Source organism: Stegodyphus dumicola, chromosome X2 (assembly GCF_044657685.1).
Source record: "Stegodyphus dumicola isolate Sdum_Otavi_A_Nest chromosome X2, ASM4465768v1".
NCBI classification, from domain to species: Eukaryota; Metazoa; Arthropoda; class Arachnida; order Araneae; family Eresidae; genus Stegodyphus; species Stegodyphus dumicola.
In genome coordinates this window covers 101,740,348-101,761,389 of record NC_140781.1, presented here as the reverse complement: position 1 = coordinate 101,761,389, position 21,042 = coordinate 101,740,348, and positions in this window count along the sequence as shown.

Here is a 21,042-nt window from a genome sequence, read left to right as displayed (position 1 = left end):
TACCATCTATCATTATACTCAATAGTTTACTATTTTAATAGATTTTGAATCGATAAATTGATTTAAAAATTTTTGCGGTAATTTCAGGAGTCTGATTATTTTAAATATTCATGAAAATGTTATATTCCGGAGGATAACTTTAATAACTTCTCAAGTCGTTCTTAATTCTGTCACACTTTAGATAACGTTTTATTGTGAAAGAAAATCCTCTTAAATATTTATAATTAACCATTTCGCGATATATTTCTATCTGCTAGCTGTAAAATTAAGTACTCATCAAATTCTAAGAAAACGTTGCAGAATTCAGGAAGACAGTTCTCAGAAGTTGACTGTTACGTCGATCCAGAATATTGTAGTAAATTTACTTACATTATTTGTAACAGATGATCTTATTCGCAATCTATAAATTATTCACAGAATTTTGTGATATGGCTTTCAAGCTTTAAAGGGAAGATATATTTAAACTCTATATTTTACTTTTGGAAAAAACTATACGGTGTAAGCAGAATACTATGTAGAAGCATAGTTCAAAGAAAACTGTATTTTATTATTTCAGTTTTTTAAGTATTTAAAATTCTAACGATGTTTTCGGAAGCTAAAGGTGTGAGACACTTCATATCAGTCAGTTACATATTTCATTTGTTATAAATCGTAAGAATAAATACCTGTTTCACGTCAGAAGTATGTAAAGGAAACGTGTATGGGCAGACATTATACTGAGCAATTGCAACAGAAGTTTTCGAAGCTAGAAGGAAAAAAAAAAGCAGAAGGAGGGGGGAAAAACAAAAAGACAAATAAATTTCTGAATGCCTAAACAATGTACACTCTTAAAGTGAACAACGAAGCCATTAAAGCTTCAGTGCACAACGAAGCCTTTAAAGCTTCCTTTTTTTGTTCGTCTTAACAGCAGATGCTGAACTCTGATTTCGCGATAATTTGCTTTTAAAGACTCAAGTCTTCCAGGCACTTCTTTTATGAATTGAAAAGGTTTTTAGTATTACATAAATTACATTCACAGACTTTTTTACAGCTTATAGTGATTCACATTTGACGTGTAACAAGGAGTAGTTTTTGCTATGTTTAGGTTTTGGCAGCCGGCTGAATGGCCTACTTAAACCAGACGAAAGGTTGTGTAACCCAGTTTTCAGTCTTTCCTCCTCTTAAAATTCCCCCTCCCAAGAGCATCCTTTAAGCTCTAATGATTTCCACTTATAAATCAGTTCTGAAACTCATCGTTTTTGACATGTTTGTTGCGGACTTTTATTTCAACAGAATTACAGTTATAAATTTTATTTTCGCAATAACTCAAATTAGAGGCATGATTTGGTATTTTTATATTACCACTTTCATGATGAACGATAAAAAGGACTTCTCCGATTTTGAATGTTCAGATACATTTCATAAGGGAAATTAAACAGGTCGTAAACTTGGCACAAATAACGCATTAAATAGCTATTTAAGTTTCTTCCCAATTTTTTCATTCTTAATGCTTTAAAATGAACAACCAACCTTCATATTAGCCATATGTCTGTTAGTTGATATTGTAAATCAGTATCTTAGTAATGGAATTAAAAATGCAGTGGATTAATAAGATGAATAGGATTTTCATATTATGCTTATGTATGGAAGTTTCAGTACTCAGAATATAAAATGGATTCAAATAACTACACCGTAGATCTCGCTAAAAAATGACGAATTTAAAGTTATTTACCAATTAATTTTAAGCAATATTTAGAAAACAACGAGCAAATTTTATTCAGCAAGTGTTTAGTGAGTTTCATGAGGTATGTTTAAAAACACGTTTTTTAGACTACAATCTTAAATACACAGCTATCTTTAGCCTGCCATGGTATTTATTTTTAATAAAGGTTTAAAAATGAATGTCCGCTCCTTGAGTTCCTTATTTGCGAAGGGCAACATAAATTTAAGCGCCTTATCTGAAAGCTATTCGAATTCTTGCGCTGATATTTCCCCAAAAAGTTAATAAGCGATTTTGCTTTGAATTTGGTTTTTAAAGTAGAATCACTTGAAAGTTGAAAGTTTGATCCATGTTTTCTTTTTCCTATTGATAATCCGGCAGTCGTTAAATCATATTTCTAAATGGATTGGGGATCCAAAACATTTAATTGGACATTCTAGCTTTTCATTTCATTTAAAAAAAACAGACACAAGTCACTATAAGACTCTGTAAACTGGTCATCTTATTTCTTATCCTTAGAAGTTGTTTATTATTTAAAACTCTCTTAACTTACATCGAGTGAGTGAGTAATTATGGCGCAAAAACCAGAGATGATTATAACGCGCCAAACACAAGATGAGATGATTACAATTGATGACATTAAAATTCAATAAATAAAAACAAGTAGATAAATGTACCAAATCCAGAGGATGAAGTCATATAAAAACAAGTTAAAAGCACACATTTAAAATTCAAGACACAATCTTCAAAACAAATTACATTACGTAGTAAAAGCCAGTCTCTTTTAAATAATAAAATAAATTACAATTGACCTCTCTTCCGATTAAACGGTCGAGAGGTAAGTCACAGCTATTAAAATATTTCTGACGAAGACTATTAAAACATGGACACTCAATTAAAATATGACGAACAGATAAACAAACATTACAATTAAAACAAACAGGCTCATTTTCAGCTTTGAGAAGATAGTTATGTGTGACTCTAATGTGACCAATTCTGAGGAGAGTCAAAAGAACGTCCTCCTTACGATTTCCAGCAAAATCCCAAAGCTCAATTCTAGGCTTGACGTTTCTCAACTTGTTGTGATGCTGAACATCCCAAATTTGCTGCCATTTTTTCCGGACCTTTCCCTTGATGACACAGCAGATGTCTCTAAAAGGGATAAGGCGACTGGACAGTTCAACAGCAGATTTTGCCGCGATGTCTGCAAGCTCGTTTCCCTTTATTCCAGCATGTCCAGGAACCCAGCAGTACAGGACTTCATATCCTCGAATCATTAAATTTATATGAATTTTTAGAACATCCACTACCACAGGATTCTGAGTGTTGAGAAAAGCTTTCAAGGATTTAAGAGCACTATACGAGTCTGTATAAACTATGAACTTTTTGTGGCAGAGCTTTGAGATGTACAAAAGACCATAATATATTGCAGTTAGTTCAGATGTTAGGACTGACATCGAAACCCATAGGACATGGTATATTAATTATTAGAAATTTGTCGTATGTGACCAGATGAATGCAAATTTTATGTCTACTCAAATGATGCAAAGCCTGCAGGAGGTCTTAAAGAGCTATCTGAGCCCGACTGTTTAATCAGCTCTTTTCAAAGAAGATAGCATTGAAATGCTATGTGTCAGTTTAAATGGTTGAAACCTAGACCTACTACCAGAGGTAGAGAAAAAGAGGAATAAAATAACTTAATAAAATAGAAAATTTTGACAATCGAAAATTTCTATCTCAGAATTGCAGAGATCTTATAATGGAATAAATCCAGTTTAGAAAACTGATATTTCTAACGTTAAGAGAACTAAGTTCAGAGAACTAAGAACTCAGTTCAGTAACTTTAGTTAGCACGATTTATCTAGGTACATGTAACTGGCCAACTAAATCACTAGATTTAAATCCTTTTGAGAATAAATAGAGCCATCATGTACAAAGGATTAAAATAAAAATATCTGGTTGTAACGAAGGTTTTCCTCCAAAAAACGTTCTAAATAAGGTTACAAAAAAAAACTATGAAAGCTCTACCTTAAGTGCGAGTAGTAATCACCACTCAAATCCATGGTTTTCTGCCAACGTTTTGGCAGTTTTCAGAGCATTCGGCTCGGAAACTTGGTGGCTGCGAGTCCAAAAACAAATCAATCTCATTTTGGACATCCTGTGCAGAATAGAAGGCAGCACCAGAAAGATATAGCTGCAGGTGTGAAAAAAGTAGAATTCCGAAGAAGCGATGTCGGGGCTATATGGCGGTTGTAGCATAAAATCCCATTCGTGCCCGTACAGAGTCCAGCCGGTGAATGCAGACGGATGTGGTCTAGCATTATCTTGATGAAACATTACCTTTTTTTGCGCTCGAACTTAGTTCGACGTTTGATAGCAGCGTCAACACGGACTAGCATCTCGCTGTACACTCTTCTGTCGAGGATTTTAGCCTTTTCCTGATACTCTTTGTGGATAATACCAGGGCAAATCCCATCGGATAAAAAGCATGATCTTTTTGTTAGTAAAATTGCGCTTTGCAACGCTGCCGACGGGCTCATCGGGCGCAGAACACAACCCCCATTTCGGCCTGTGTTGTTGAAGTAAATCCACGTTTCATCACAAGTGACGATCCGGTTCAGAAATTTGTCCTTGCGTTGATATTCGAACAGATTAGTGCAGGCCTGAACATGTCTGTCCTTATCTGCTTGAGTCAGTTCATATGGCACCCAGGAATTGAACTTGTACGTCAAGTTTATGCCATGCATAGAGCGACTAATGGACATGGCACTAACATCTAACTCTTTAGTAAGCTCTCGAATGGTTACATACTGATCTTCTTCCACACGTTCTCGCAGGTGAGCGTCATCAACATCAGTAGGTCGGCCAGAGCGCTCTGCTTCTTGAATGTCAAAGTCTTCGTTTTTGAACTTTCGGTGCCAAACCTTCACAGTGTCGTATGATACAACATTAGTACCTAAAGCTCTACACATGATTTGGTGACATTCTGTAACTGACTTTTTGCAACAGACCTGAAAGTAAATGATAGTTCTAACCTGGTAGAACGATTGTTCCATTTCAAACACCTTGTACTTAATAGTAATGATACTTTTTTAAAAATTTTACAACACAGTATTCTAAAGCCAGTGTCTTTCTTTCAAATGCCAAAATTCGTTTGACAAAGTATGATTAAATATAACGCGAACTGTTTGCGCCGACGACATTTACGGTGGCGGGAAACTTTCGTTAAAAACCCGATACAATACCTTAGTAATCTCACTGAATTGAGAAACAAATTTGGTATAAATTTGACCTAAGTGATTTAAATAACCTGACTGAATTTCTGCCATCAAACGTGAAAACTGTGATTTCTGCATGTAGTGAATCTAAGAAACTAAGAATTAAAAATAAATATATAGATGCATTAAGATTTTTGTAAGTATCTGTATTGATAGAACAGTGACGAAAAAAATAGCTATCATTTTTAACTACAGCTCTTTTGAGAGTTCGCTTTTGATTAGCTTTCTCCACTTAATACAACACGTGCTACAAATAAAAACGAGTTTGATTCGAAGTTCTCTGGTACAAAATAAAGATATGTCATTTATACAATACGTCAGTATCTATATAGTCTATAGTAGTAATTCGTACATGTTAATGAAAATGTAACTATTAAAATAAGTTCCCTTTACTTTTATATTCAATAATATAGAGAAGATCTTTATAATTTTAGAGTTTTTTTTTTCTTTTAGCAAATCGAACTTGAATTCCAGTGCTTTGTATTAATAAATAACTTCAAACTCAACTTTAATCAGCCATCTAATCACTTTCCTGCTAATGCTCTTTGATTATAATCCCTTAGCTTGATTTATTTATTTGCCCCCATCGGGCATCCAGATGATTGTTTCCCAATCAGTAGAGATGCGCATTAGATACGTTGTAAAAATTTCTGCTATAAACATGCAGTTTATGCCATGGAAATATATATAGATATATATGAAGTTCTGCTGCGTACATAACATTATACTCTGAGCTCTACCTTCAAAAGAAACGGGATACGCTTTGTGGTAGCTTTAACTAAATTCTCCAATAACTATTAAACAAGCTCGTTTTTTTTTTTTTTTTTTTTTTTTTTTTTTTTTTTTTTTTTGGTGTGTGTGTGTGTGTGTGTTAAGACTTTTGGTACCTTCTCATAAAATAAAGTTAAACAAGCTGTCTAGATTCTTAGCAGTTACGTCGTTTCTACTTCGTCGTTACTTCGTTTTTACGTCCTTTAGATAACCGCTTTATTAACTGCTAAATTTAGCCCTTCTTTATTCGACCACCCTTTGGTGTGAATCCGAACGCTGAGAGGTTCTATCGACGCTCTGACCTGAGATAAATTTAACGGATATATCATAATCTCTTTCTCTAATCTCAATTTTGAGAGCACAAAAATAAAAATAAGAAATAATTAAATAAATAAAATAAAAGTTATAGCGATGAAAAACTGAATTTTCTTTCCAGTGCTTCCATAACGTCTTATGATATAATAAGTGTCTGTTCATAAAATTAAATACGTACTTCTGTACATTTAATGTCTAGAGTTGAGTTAACCAGTTAAGGGCATATATTGCAAAACTACTACGGAATCATTTAATTTTTCAGCTTTTTATGCTCTGATGTTAAATTTGTTATATTTATGTATAAAGCTAAACTGTTTCAGTTTTTTAAAATTTAATCGGATATTCGAGAATTTGTGTTGTGCAACTTTGTCAGAAAACACGCTTCCTTTTTGCTTCTAAAAAAGATAAAAAGGAACCTAGAATATGGATTAACTTTTAACTACCGTTTTGTTATGAAATTTAGAATTTTATTTAAAACCATTATTAATTATGTTTAATAAAAATAATAAATTTTTAACAAGGCATGTGAAGAGCAGCAGTACAATTATACTTAGACAGATCTGCAGAGATCTATAATTACCTTTTTAAAGTTTTGCTACTAAATATTTTTCTTGATTTGGTAAGGAAGCCTTGATATTGTTCAAAATTACAGCAGATTACGAGCCAGTTTCCATAAGAAAATCCTCCGTCAAGGCATCTTTCCTCCTGAACAAACCCACCAGCGTTTGAGCAGTAAAATCACTAAACACTAGTAGTTTCGGCTGGGTTCGATTCCAGACGAACAGGCTTATTGCATGGGTGTTTTCGTGGTTTTCACAATGTGTAAAGTGTATACGAGACAGTTTTCCTTAGAAAATCCTCCTCGAAGGCAATCCTTCCCTTAGGCAGATAGCCCTAGTGTGCTTTGCCATAATTAACTAAACCAAACCAAAGCAACCTCTTGGGCACATAACTATCGTGTGCTTCTTCCATATTCAAGTAACCAACTCGAAAGTTGAGTCTATTCGTGAGTATTACTTTGAAACCATATAATTATTTAAAAGAGTTTCGTGATTGCTTACCGATCTAAAACTATTTTGATAGCATGAAAGGTTTTCAAAAGTTCCCGTGACCTTTCAGAAGTTAAGTTGATATGGTTGACAAAAGTTGATCAATATGCTTTTTCCCCCGTGTAAAATATATTTTACAATTGATAATAAATTAGCAAGGTATTCAACAACTCCATAAACGATACTTCCACAATATCTTAAACTTCGCTGGGAAAGACAACATATTGACATTTCACATGAAACTGAAGGCTGGCTGAGTATTAAATTCCTTGAATATTGGTTACTCGACCCGGGCTCGAATCCAGGCGAATGGGCTGGCTGCGTAGTTGATTTTTGTGATTTCTTAATGTGTAACGTGAATATGAGTTAGTTTTATTATAAAATCCTTCACGAAAGCATCACTTCCCTTAGGCAGATAGTCCTCCTGTGCTTTGCTATAATCAAATAACCTAACCACACGAGTAAGAAAAAGTATATTACTTTAAAATGTTAAGACATTTGTTTCGTTTCTAAACATAAGTAGGGCAAAATTTATAAATATTCAATCAAGATGAATAATTTAAATGTGTTCTTAAAAATAAATCTACATTTCTAGAATAAAATACTGTTTTAATTGAACTTACAATTATTTAATCTTCGCATGACGAGTAACAGAATTGTGTTAAATCAGGAATCAAGACGAAAATTCAGAAGTCAGACTACTAAATAATATTAGAATTAAATTTCATTCTTTGTGCTCCTATTTCATTTTCTAAAGAAAAAAATTACGTTTTATATTAATTCATAGTTGAAAAACTCTAAGTATATACAAATAAGAATAATGCTTTTTCAGCAGACTTAGTATAATATGTTTTTCTTTTAAGATAACAGATAGTTTGTTAACATTTACATTTTAGCAAAGTCTTCGTTTTGAAATATTTTGATGTAAAATGCTTCTGTATGCAATTTTATAGATATATCGTTACGCCTAAATTTAAGTTATATCTATCTACACATTTACTACTTTTAAAGTAGTAAATGAGTTATATGTTAACAAGAGTCAATTCCAATTTTAAGTCAATTAAATTCCAACAAGGTCATCCCAATTTCAATTAAAATTTCATAAGAATGGAAATTTCCAGCTTGCATGAATCATTCTCTGAAATGGCTGGTTAAAATTTTAAGAAATTTTGACAAATCTTGTAAACACAGTATTTGTATAACTTTAAAAACGGCACTATAACACAATATCTCAGAAGTTTAGCCCATGATTATGAAATGCTATAATTGTGTTGTAGTTGATACTGAAATAATTTTCTAACTCGCTATGTGTAATTTCTTTATATCCCGTATTTGTAAACATGTAATTTTACATAGTATAAGCAACTTTTACTACGTATTTCCCTTTTACTTGGGCCCCCAGCGGCCGAGCGGTAAGGTCTCTGAATACTGGTAGTTCGATCCGAGGTTCGGAATCCCGCGAACAGGCTGGCTACATGGTTATTTTCGTGGTTTTCCCTGTGTGGTAACGTGTATACGAGTAAGTTGCCCTGAAAAAGTCCCCCACGAAGGCATCCCTCCTCTTAAGTAGATAGCCCTCGAGGCTTTGCGATAATCACACAAACGAAACGAAACATTTCTACTTGACGACGAAATGGCCCACGGCTAATTAGCTGCCGACAGATCATCCTGTCTACAAAAAACGACTACAAATTGGCGACGGCAGAAAGACCCGTTAGTTATTTGTATGAATGTATGAGAGTTTTATAACAGTAACTAAACTGGTTGTGCTATAACTAGAATGTAAATAACTGGTTCATGATCATTTGCTCACTTTGTTCATACTGACCACTGTCAAGTGACTAAAGCTGTGAAATACTAGTAGTGAAGCTCGCGTTTTTTAACAGCGGTTGAATGGGCTGATTGCACAAACTTTTTCTTAAGGCGTAATAAAAGAGTTATCTTATTTCCGTTAAATCAACTTCAAGTATTTCTTCCGATAAAAAAATAGCCTTAGTATGTTTTTCTATAAATTCATTTATAGATTTTTTTGTTCAAAATAAAAATCTGATACTTATGTGAATGCTTCTTAACAGTTACTTGATGGATTTGAAATCTTAAGCTTGTAAATCTGGATTTATTACGGTTAGATGCATACAAGCATATGAGCTGGTTATATATTAAAAAAATGAAGTAATTAAAGAATTTTTTTTTAAATCAAATTACCTTTTACTAATTTTTTAGACACTGGAAAGCAATTTAAAACAGTGCTTTGTATTTTGATAATAATATTGTATTTCTAACCACATTTATTTTCTAACATCATTGGAAAATGCTTAGTTAACCTCAGACTCTAAATTCATGCACTTCTGTCGTGTGTATGTATCTGTCGTGGTTGTAAATGAATAGCAAATAGTCATTAATTTTGATGAGGAAGCTAGCAAAACTCTCCTACAACTACATCCATATCCGCAACTATATATACATCTCTTTATTTTAAATGGTTTGCAAAAATGTATTTCTCAGATGCGGAGAATCAATCCTCAGCAATAATGAATAAAAAATTACTTGATACAAAATAAAATTTTCATTAAAATTAATTCATTTGATAACTGAAATCCGAAATAACTCGTTCATTAAAAGAATACTAAAGTTACGACTGTTACTAACAGTTATACTTATTTTAAAAATTGTATTTTATAAATATGATACCTGGAAATTTATTTTCTTTCATAGTACTGATTGTGAAACCAATTCATGATATTTCTCGTCTGAAAGTAATTAAATTTTTCTGAGTTAACCACCAAAATATAGTTGAAAATAATATATGACGTGAAAAAGATACGAAGAACAATTTTTTGTGCTGCAGATAGTTCAGATAGTAAGTTTGAAATTTGTACCTTTATCCCGCTCATGAACTAGCAACTCGAAGCAAGAACATTGTTAGAGACTTAAAAAGTGGCTCAGATATTGTCCTACGTGACTTGCAAAATTATTATCTACTCCCAGGATAACCTTTTATACAGTTCAGCTACAATTATTCCGTAGCGTAAATATTTGAGGCGCTATATCTTTCTTTTCTTCACATAAACAAGATAACAGGAAAACCATTTTTGTCCTCACAGGAAAGCTTTTCAATAACTAATTTGTATACCAAATCGAGTCTAGACAAATGATAATGAATTTTTTTACAAATATTTATAGTTGAGAAAAATTAATTGACCTATCATTTTATTAATTCTCATCATGGGCAAATAAGAAGACTGTCTTAAAGCATCGCTAATGAAATGTTTTTGTCAAAATTACTTAGCATTTATGGCTTAAGTTGAAGGACAGAAATTCTTCTTCATGGATTGAAATTTGAGGAATATTATAGCACAAAATTACTGCACGCATATTTCCCTGTTTATTTTAAAAGAGGATTCTTACTGAGCTTAAAAATCCTGTTCATCCGGAAAGACCTTATTAAAGTTCTATTACTAAATCCTTTGTATACCTTTATATATAATCCTTTGTATAAATAAATCCTTTGTATTTTTAATGCATTATAAAATCTAGCCTTTTTAGGCCACATAAAATAAATTAGATCTTACAAATGAACCTGGCGAATTCTCGCACATGCGTTAATTAAATGCCAGCACAGAAGAAGGGTGAAAATAACCCTTTATTAACTATGAATTATGAACTCAACTATGAACAGAAAGGCACGAACTTCGTGCTTTACAATAACACCGATCACTTGCGGTGGAACTTAAATTAGGTAATTATAATATAAGGTATCTGTCCCGCCCTCTTAGCATGCCTTCGTAGTGTAGTGGTCAGCTCGTCGCGTATTCGAGAGGTCCGTGGTTCGAGTCCTGGCGAGGTCATTGCTCATTTTTCATGTCTCCTGCTTCGAAATAACCTAATGTCTTTACAGTGCGCCCGAACAGGGAAAAGGTGGTGAATGATGATTCTTCTCCACCAGGATTTGGCAATTGTGTCCCCTAAACCCCAGTCGCCCTTTAAAAGGGGGAGTATATAAGATATTTCTCCCTTCTTAGCATGCCTTCGTGGTGCAGTGGTCAGTACGCGTGACGCGTATTCGAGAGGTCCGTGGTTCGAGTCCCGGCAAAGGCTATGCTCATTTTTCATGTCGAAATAATCTCCTGCTTCGAAATAATTTAATGTCTCTACAATAATATAAATCAATTCAAGTCTAAATTGAATAGTGCTGGATTAGCACATTAAGTTGCGGCTAACTTAGGTTGACTCAAGAAAACCTAACGGTCGTGACAATTATCCGAAATGGCCAAGGGCGTACTAGCGTAACAGCGAAATAAGCAACGAAGCGTGCTCTGGCTAGCGAAAACACGCTCTGAATAAGCTCAAAGATTCACACGTTACAATACTCACTTCACTTAACTTTAAATTTACATTCTGGGGAGGAAATGCGAGGGTAGGTTGAGAAGTTCAGGAGCGATAACAAAAATTTGAATAAAATGTTAGTTAACTAAAGGAAACCCTACAATATAGAAGTATTCTCATTTTCATCATCTAGAATTCTCCATATGGCAGTCTGGAAAATTGTAACTCTGCCATTATGATTTAGGCATGTTATAAATGGGAAATTTGATCTAACTGATCCAAACCATCTAAACCAGATGGTCATATATCAAAATTGTATGTAGTGATGAACCCTTTATTCCTCTTTATCTTTGCATGTTTTTTCTTGAATGTGTAAGATGTCCTTGCCCTATTTCATGCCTAAGTATAATATAAATGTTGATTTTTTCAATTAATTTGTCTTTCTTTAAATGAGTAGTTTAATGCTGCATAGAATTTAATCTTCGTTCCTTGCTATATTGCCGATATAGGCAATAATTGGTGGCCTAGTAGATACACACAGAAAAAACATACATATGTGAACGAATTTAATTACTTTCTTTTTATTCATAGTTGACGTACATTTTTCATTAGGCTAACACACGTAAAATGAATATTATAGGGCCCTGTTCTTACAGATTTTTTACATCATTACAGATATACTTGTGTAATATATTTAAGACAGCGCGCAGTGGCAAGCCGGAAGTGATATGTGATACCGCATTCAGAAAAAGCCCGGGAGAGAGTTAAAAATTTTTGGTTCTCAATATAAAATTTATTCAATGATTCAGTAAGGCGTATCTGCATTGCAGCGTTGTGTAAGATCATGATAATGATTTATTTTAAATGACAAAAATTAACTAAACAAAATTAATTTGACAACAATTAAAATTTTAATATATGTGTAAAACAGGTGGCTCAACATAAACCGAACCGGACATGACAGAGGAGAAACCGAAAACGGTTAGTGTATTCGACAGCAGGACGGTTGCTGTAGTGTACAGAGCGCTCGCCTCCTTAGCAGCAGTACACTCAGTTTTCTCACCTGGCAGGACTATATCGAAGGATCTACGGCCTCTAGAATCTAATCTATCCAGTTGTTATTTTTGTTTGTAGGGCAACCTGAAAGGCAAAATTTATCTGAAGTTTTGAAGTACTGGAGCAAAATATAATATAAGCATCGCGGTCAATGACATCAAAGGGACGAGTTACAGCAAGTCGCACTGAACGTGATTCACCGGACCAAACCATGCCTGGACCATGAAGGTCAACATATTCAGCAGCACCCGTAGAGACGGATAAATCCATATAAATAGGCTTTTCCCTTTCACCTACTTCTATAATACACCTTACAGTTTATGTTGTTTTGACTTGTTTGGGTTCGGTTTAGCTTAGGTCACCACCTTGTATATATGCAGGATACATTCCTTATTCCCCTTTTAAAGTGAGTTTTGAAATAACTTATTAAAAATACATGTACTTTATATTTTCCTTGCCGTGACACAATTAGCTGAGTTTCTTACCTAAAAATTCTGAAACATTATTACTCGAACATTTTGTCGAGGGTGGTAGATTTTAGGAACCAGGCAACGGAAGAAATCAATCACGTCTTTTCCGGGATTCGAATCAAAGATCTTCCAGTTGCTAATTGACGAGCTAAATACTTAGGTCATTGTTCTATACTTGGGAAAGTATAATAGTTCCCTATTAGCTCCTCGGGAATTTTGACCAGTTGAAGACCCGCGCAAGAGCGTTGATGAAGAAGAATTGAAACCTAAGTGTACTGAAGTTACAAATGTTGTCCTCAAGACTGTTATCATAATTTGAAAGGTTACATAAGTTTTCTGCTAAACATCTCTTATAGTCCAATTTTATGTGAATTGGTTTGGATTCTATTGGAGACTTTTCGTGTAAGGGGAACAATACCTTCACGGAAGATTTCATGAGGAAACCTGGGTCGCATTCAAACTCTATATAAGGAAATCCACGAAAACTTCTATGCAGCCAATCCTTTACCAGGATTTGAGCGCGGACGGAAATTATGTGCGTTGAGAAATCTCATCCCTTCGACCAGGTATGGATTGTATTTTGATTTATCAAATTACATTTACAATCGTAATTATAAATCTAAATTAAACTCCTTACGGAAATAATCTTCCAACAAATAGTATCTTCCAAAATTAGCAGCATTCTGAACTCTTAAATAAGTGTATTGGGTATCGCGGATAGTCATTGTTTTTTAAGTCTTCTGAAGACTAGAATCGTGCGTGATTGTCTTATCAATGCTACCAATGCTCTATAGTAACTGAGTTAACGTCTGTCACTAGTACTAATAAAAAAGTGAAGATGTTTCCCATATTTTCCCCAACGCCTCTTTTTTTTCTTTCATTTTAATGCTATGGGTCATTTAACAAACAATCCGAAAGTGAAATTGAAAGAACAAAATTTAAATGCAGTTAGTTAACGTGGAAATGAAATAGTAAGTAACTTCTTTACTTGACCATGAACTTGTTCGCTGACCTTGAATCTCAAATTATGAATCTGAGCATAGTTAACCTTGCAAACAACCTGAATGTTATTCAAATTAGTTCTCCTTGAGAGTTAATCAGTTTTTCCGCTCTCATTGCAATACGCGTCGTTCTCAATGCCAGACTGTTATTAGGACGACGCTTGATTTCGTGCTTCGCACTTGCTGCGTAAAATTAGAGTCGGACGTGACACATACAAACAACGAACTAAAAAGAGATAGCCAGTCTCGCGTTTTTTTAGATTTATTAATGTAACTATTTGAGTAAATGCAATGGAAATAATTCTAAAAAGCAGCATGCTGAATAATATATATATATATACATATATATATATATGTTAAACTTATGTTTTAAATTTTAGCTACAATAGTGCTGACAGTCTTGAGCACATTGCAAAATGTCTGCGCACAGATTACTTCTTGACGAATGATGCAATTTGAAACAAGTATTCCGTGAATAATTACTTCCTTAAAAATTAGACACAAAACCTTTTCTCACTCCGGTCTTACTTTCCACCCTATCTGCTGAAATTGAAACAATTTTATCGAGTGGAATGCGATGGTTCTCCGTGCATTCAATGGCAGCATTTTCAATATCTTCGCCACATGTTTGACCTTTGAGTGACAACAATTCTAAAAGTCCATCTTTAGGATCTGTAAATGAAATAAACTCAACAAAAAGTGAAATAAGCTGTTTCATTTATATCCCAAAATTCCTTAACAGGTATTGATAAAGCTGAAACGAATTTGCTGATTCGTTATATACGAAGACATTTTGACTGTTCTCCCTTTGTTTTAACAGACAAGGGTAAATTTTTTTTTCAGAACTAATTTGTTTTTAAAATCCCGGAATAGTTCTTCAGATACATTTATAAAACTACATGTAATGCACACACCGTCTGCTTATGGTTTTCCTCTCTTAGCAATCTCTTCATTAGCAATAAATATTACAGTATTAACAGAGTTGCAAGCTTGCACGCAATAATTAAATACAAAATTTGATTTTTCTTGACTCTGGTTTCTTGACTTTGATTTTTCTGAAGTTCCTCAATTGCTTTCTTCCTCCCATCACTGGCAGAATATTTACTGCCATATGACATATGTTTAGTTACAAATCGTCTCACTAATTGTGATTTCTTATTATGTGCCAATTATGCCAATTATTCTTGATGAATAAGGCAGGTCGGAAAGCCATTTGAGTTTCTTATAAGCGCGAACGATTCGGTCCATTTTTAAATTCACAGCTCTCGTCTTACGTTTTTCTTTGCTCCTTTTTCGTAACGATGTCAAATTAGTGACCCTCAAAAATACATTTCCTTTTTTAACATTAAAAACATCAACACCAGCTTATAACAACTTATTACAATGTTGTCAAACATACCTGCGAGATCTGCAGCTGGTTGGAACATACGAGTAGCTTATAAGGTACTTATCCCTCCTTTCTGCATGCCCTTCGTGGTGTAACGGTATCACACTCGGGGCGCATTCGAGAGTTCCAGGTTCGAGTTCCGGCGAGGGCATTGCTCATTTTTCGCATCTCCTTGCTTGTAAATATTCTAATGTCTCTACAGTGGTGTCCGAACTAAAAGAGTGGTGGATGATGATACTTCACCATCAGGATTTGCTGACTGAGTACCCTAATCCCCCAGTCGCCCTTTAAAAGGGTGAGCATATAAGGTATTTTCTCCCTCTGTTTTGCATGCATTCGTGGTGGCACACTCGGCGCGTATTCGAGAGGCCCAGGTTCGAGTCCTAGCAAAGGTATTGCCCATTTTTCATGTGCTTCTGCCTCAAAATAACCTAATGTCTCTACAAGCTTAATGAGTCAGTAGATATTCTTATCGCTCGCGTAACTCTTTGCTGCAACCAGGCACTGACCACTGTACACACTGACAGACAAGTTGTTACTGGCATGCTCTCGCCCAACTCTTGCGTTAGTCGCATGTGGTTCCTCTGCGTTGCATAGCCCGAACCCGCCTCAGCTACGTCAAACCGGCCGACTCCCGCTTTCCCTCATATGGTCGAAATCGGTTCATTCCAAAGCTGGACTCTCAAATGGCTGAAGGCCGTGGTTTGCCGACCACTGGTAGTGAGTTAGGCAGTTATGCTCAATGCTGCTGAACTGATGTTGTATTTCGATAATCGTTCTCTGTGAAAGGTAACTTCTCTTGGAAATTAAATTGTTAATTTCTCTTGGAAAATCTTCCACTAAGCCATCTCTTTTCTTGGGCAGATAACAATCCGTTAAGTACTTAATAAACTAATACAACATCATTTTGAGTTCTGCTAACACAGCGTTTCTTGGCCTTTTTGATAAGGGGAACACTATTTAATGTCCATTTTTATCGTCGAACCTCTAATTTGCTTCAATATTACTGCTTTTATTAAAAATTCTGTAAATGGATTATTTGAACCCAAAATGTCAATAAGTATGTATTTACTTCAAATGTAATTTCAAATTTAACCAAAAGTTCTTAAAATAACGTATTCAAACAGGATCTTTAAATTTAAATTTTAATGAGATGAGTGGTATTGCTTTTTATTATCACAGATATACTCAAAATATAGGGATTTAAGGATGAAAGCTGAATTCACGTGTCATGTTTGTCATAAGAATCTCTCTGTTGCAGTATTTACTTTTTGTAGACACATATAGCTGACGTACAGCGTTTCAACAAAAATTAGCTGTTGACACATAAAGCTCCACTATACGTTTCATGCAACTGCAAATATTAAAACTGCCTGCATGGCCTTTTTGACATGTCAGGATATCCATCTTACTGCTCCAGAATTCTACTAACAGCATTAATTTTAAATTTTCTTGCAACGATGAGTCACATGGCATTTAGATAAAAATTTCATATTCTTCTGCTGATATAGTCTGTGGTATATCGAGAACTATCGATGTGGTATATCATAATCGGACTTAAAGCTGGCACAACGCCAAGCATCGAAGCGAGGAGTAATAAGAAAATGACTAGAGTGTATGCGAGTGATGATATATTTTGTACATATGGGGGTGGCCTTGGCTACTAATGTTTAAAATTAATTTATGATTAGGAACAGCATGAATTATAAACAAATAGCTAAGTTTACTGTATTTTATTTTCCAGCTATCGAAATACGACGCTACGAGCATCGTTTTGAAACCAAAACCTAGCAATCATGAATCGTTGCCATTCAGCATAAAAGAAATTTAAATATAAATAGGAACTACTTGTTGCCATTCAGCATAAAAGAAATATAAATATGAATATTAACAAAATATTAAAGTTAATTTTATAAAATAATTAAACACATGAACAAATATATGAAATAAAAAATAATTATTTCTCATGCAATAACTGGGCCACTACACTACTCCCCCACCAGTAACTAAGTTACGTTACGAAGATGGAGAAATAGGTAGTAACTAGCATTGCATTGTTAACCAATATCAGAATAATTTAGAGTCAATCCTGGAATCTAACAGGTAAACGTATAGTTCTGCCTGTGCGAGAATGTTTTTGATTCACATCGGAATTTGAGTCCGGTCTCTGCAAGTTACTGCAGTCAGGTTGTATCAACTGAGAATTTTCCTCAGCTAAAATATATGCTGGTTTCAAGCGATCCAGGGATACATTAACATGTTTTCCTTTTATGCTAATAGTAAAATATTTGTCCTTGCGATCAATAACAGGAAATGGTCCTTCATAAGGAGGTTCCAGAGGTTTTTTTTACCCGATCTATTTGCTGAAACACATGAGAACAAGTTTTTAAGTCTTTATGTACAAATATCCGTTCAGATGAATTTTTACGAATTAGGCTAGGTCCAACAACTTCCATCTGTTTCTGGAGTTTATTAGCAAAAGTCTCCGATGCTGTCCGGATACTTGGTTCGCTGAAAAACTCTCCAGGAAGTCTGAGACTCTGGCCATAAACTACTTGCGCAATAGAATGATTTGTATCTGCTTGAATAGCAGTACGCAAGCCCAAAAGTACTGTTGGTAATGTGTCCGTCCAAGATATGTTGTTGTGGGCTTTTAAAGCTGTTTTTAATGTTCTATGAAGGCGCTCAACTTTGCCATTACACGAGGGGTGGTAGGCAGTAGTGTGTTGTAAATTGATGCCCATATTTTGGGCAAAGCTCGTAATGTATCACTTTTACATTGGGATCCACGATCACTAATGAGTTTACTTGGCGTTCCGAAACGCGCAATCCAGTCGCTATAAAAGGCTCTTGCGACGTTCTCAGCGGAAATATTTTCTAAAGGAATGGCTTCCATCCAATTCGAAAATCTATCTATGCAAGTAAGACAATATATATTCCCTTTAGATGGTGGAAGTGGTCCTATGAGATCGATATGGATGACAGAAAATCTTCCTGGTGGTACTTCAAACTCACCTAATTTTGTTTTGGTATGCCGACTGATTTTAGCTTTTTGGCAAGGAATGCAGGTTCTTGTCCACAACTGTACATCTTTTTTTATGTTAGGCCAAATGAATTTTGATGTCATTAATTTCATAGTCGATTTTATTCCTGATAAACCATGAATTCGCTGAAAGACGTGTTTTCTGAAAGCTTGAGGAATATACGGCCGAATATGTTTAGTTGATGTAACACACCACAAATATTTCCCCGAAGGTAGAGAACATTGCTTTAAATTCAAGGAAGTAGTGGTTTTCAAACTCTTCAGTTCTTCATCTTGAGTTTGTTCATCAGCTATTTTATCATAATCTATCGATGAAATTTCATGAACTCTAGATAATGTATCCGCCACAATATTATTCTCACCTTTTACATATTTGATATCAGTCGAAAACTGGGAGATGTATTGAAGTTGGCGAGCTTGTCTAGGTGCTGCTTTGTCAAGTTGTTGACGAAAGGCGAATATTAAGGGCTTGTGATCTGTATAAATTGTAAATACTCTTCCTTCTAGATAATGCTTAAAGTGTCTAACTGAAAGATATGTGCTTAATAGTTCTCTATCATAGGTGCTATATTTTTGCTGAGTTTCATTTAATTTTTTAGAAAAAAATGCTATTGGCTTTTCCACGAGGAGTTTTCGTATTGTTGCAACACTGAGTCAATCGCCGTATCTGAAGCATCTGTAAATAACGCCAGAGGTAGTTCAGAATTAGGAAAAGACAACAGTGCCGTGTTCACCAGGTCATTCTTGCACTTTTCAAACTGTTTTTTCAGCTTCTTCAGTCCATTCGATTTTACGTTTGTCCCTCTTTTTAGCTCCCTTAAGATACGCATGCAACAATGCTTGATTCTTCACTGCATCCTTTATATAACGACGATAAAAGTTAAGTATTCCAAGAAAAGTTCTAAGTTCATGAATTGTTTCTGGTCGTTTGTAGTTAGTAATAGCTTGAACTCTTTCTGGCAAAGGACGGGAACCTTTAGGTGTAATTAGGTAGCCTAGAAACTCGATTTGTGGAACAGCAAATACAGATTTTGAAACATTAATTCTTAACCCAAATGTATGTAATCTTTCGAAAACTAATTTAAGGTGATTTGCGTGTTCTTCGTGGGTACTGGATGCAATGAGTATATCATCTAAATAGGGAAAAACGAATTCTAATCCTCTAAAGACTTCGTGAATAAATCGTTGGAACGTTGCAGAAGCATTTTTTAAACCGAAACTCATTACATTAAATTCGTATAAACCGAAAGGAGTGATGATAGCCGTTTTACATTTGTCTTCTTCTGCAATGGGAATTTGAAAATAAGCTTTGAATAAATCAATTTTAGAAAAAATATTTGTACCTCTTAAAATATGATGAAAATCTTCAATGCGAGGAATTGGGTATCGATCAGGTATCGTCTGCTCATTGAATCATCGGTAGTCCCCGCAAGGACGATATGAACCATCCTTTTCGTAACGAGGCGCAAGGGGCTTGACCATTGGGAGTTTGATGGACGAATTATTCCATTGTCAAGCATAAATTTAAATTCCTCTTTAGCTATAGCTAAGCGTTTTGGATCGAGCTGTCGTGCCTTTGAATAAACGGGTTGACCATCAGTCGTAATAAAATGTGTAACACCATGTTTAATTTGTGTAGGAAAAAGGTTAGGTTTAGAAATTTCGGGATATTTCGACAGTAAATCAAAAATTTTTATGGATTTATTTAATGTGGTTATTGAGTAATCACTGGAAATAGCAGCGACATCACACTGGATACAAAGCTGTGTTACGTCAACAATTAATTTTTTCTTATTTATATCGATAAGCAATTTATATTTGTGAAGAAAGTCAGCTCCTAAAATACCTTTTGTGACATCAGCAATTATGAATGGAAACTGAAAATCACGACGTAATCCCAAATCAAGAGTTAGCGTTTTTATGCCATAAGTGGAAATATCTGTGCCATTAGCTGCATACAGTTTGTATTCAGTTTTATATTTATTCTGTGAAGTAGCAGGAATTATGCTTACGTCAGCTCCGCTGTCAATACGAAAGTGCAAATTTGATCTTCGGTCACGAACGAATAAACGAAATTTGCGACAATCCTTTATATTTTCTGCAGCAGCGTTTGCCGCTGAACCTACTGCAGATTCGAGTTTTCCTGGTTTTTGGAATCGTTTTTTACCCAAGCACACGGAGGCTGGCATTTCCCTGGAATACATTTTGCTCCAAATCGAAAGTGATAGAAACAAAATTTGCCAGTAGGGTCATATCGTTTACGAGATCGGCTTCGAGATCGTGAACGTGAATTACGTAAATCCGAGTCCCTGCGTCTTGAGCGAATGGTTATTTGATCAATGTTTTGTTCAAGAGATGTAATTCTTTGCAACAAATCATTTGCGGGAACAGAAGGAGCATTAGCACTAAATACTTCTGGTTTCCGATTCATATCACTAATTTTATCTGCCATAGACGCTAACTTGGTTACATATTCATCACTAACTAATAATATATTTTTTATTGATTCAGGTAGCTTCTCCAGCCATAAAGTTTTGATTAGATTTTCAGACACATCTGTAGTAGCAACTGATCTCAACTTCTGCAAAAGTTGGCTTGGTTTCATGTCTCCAAGTTCGATACCAGTAATCAAACGTTTAATCCGTAC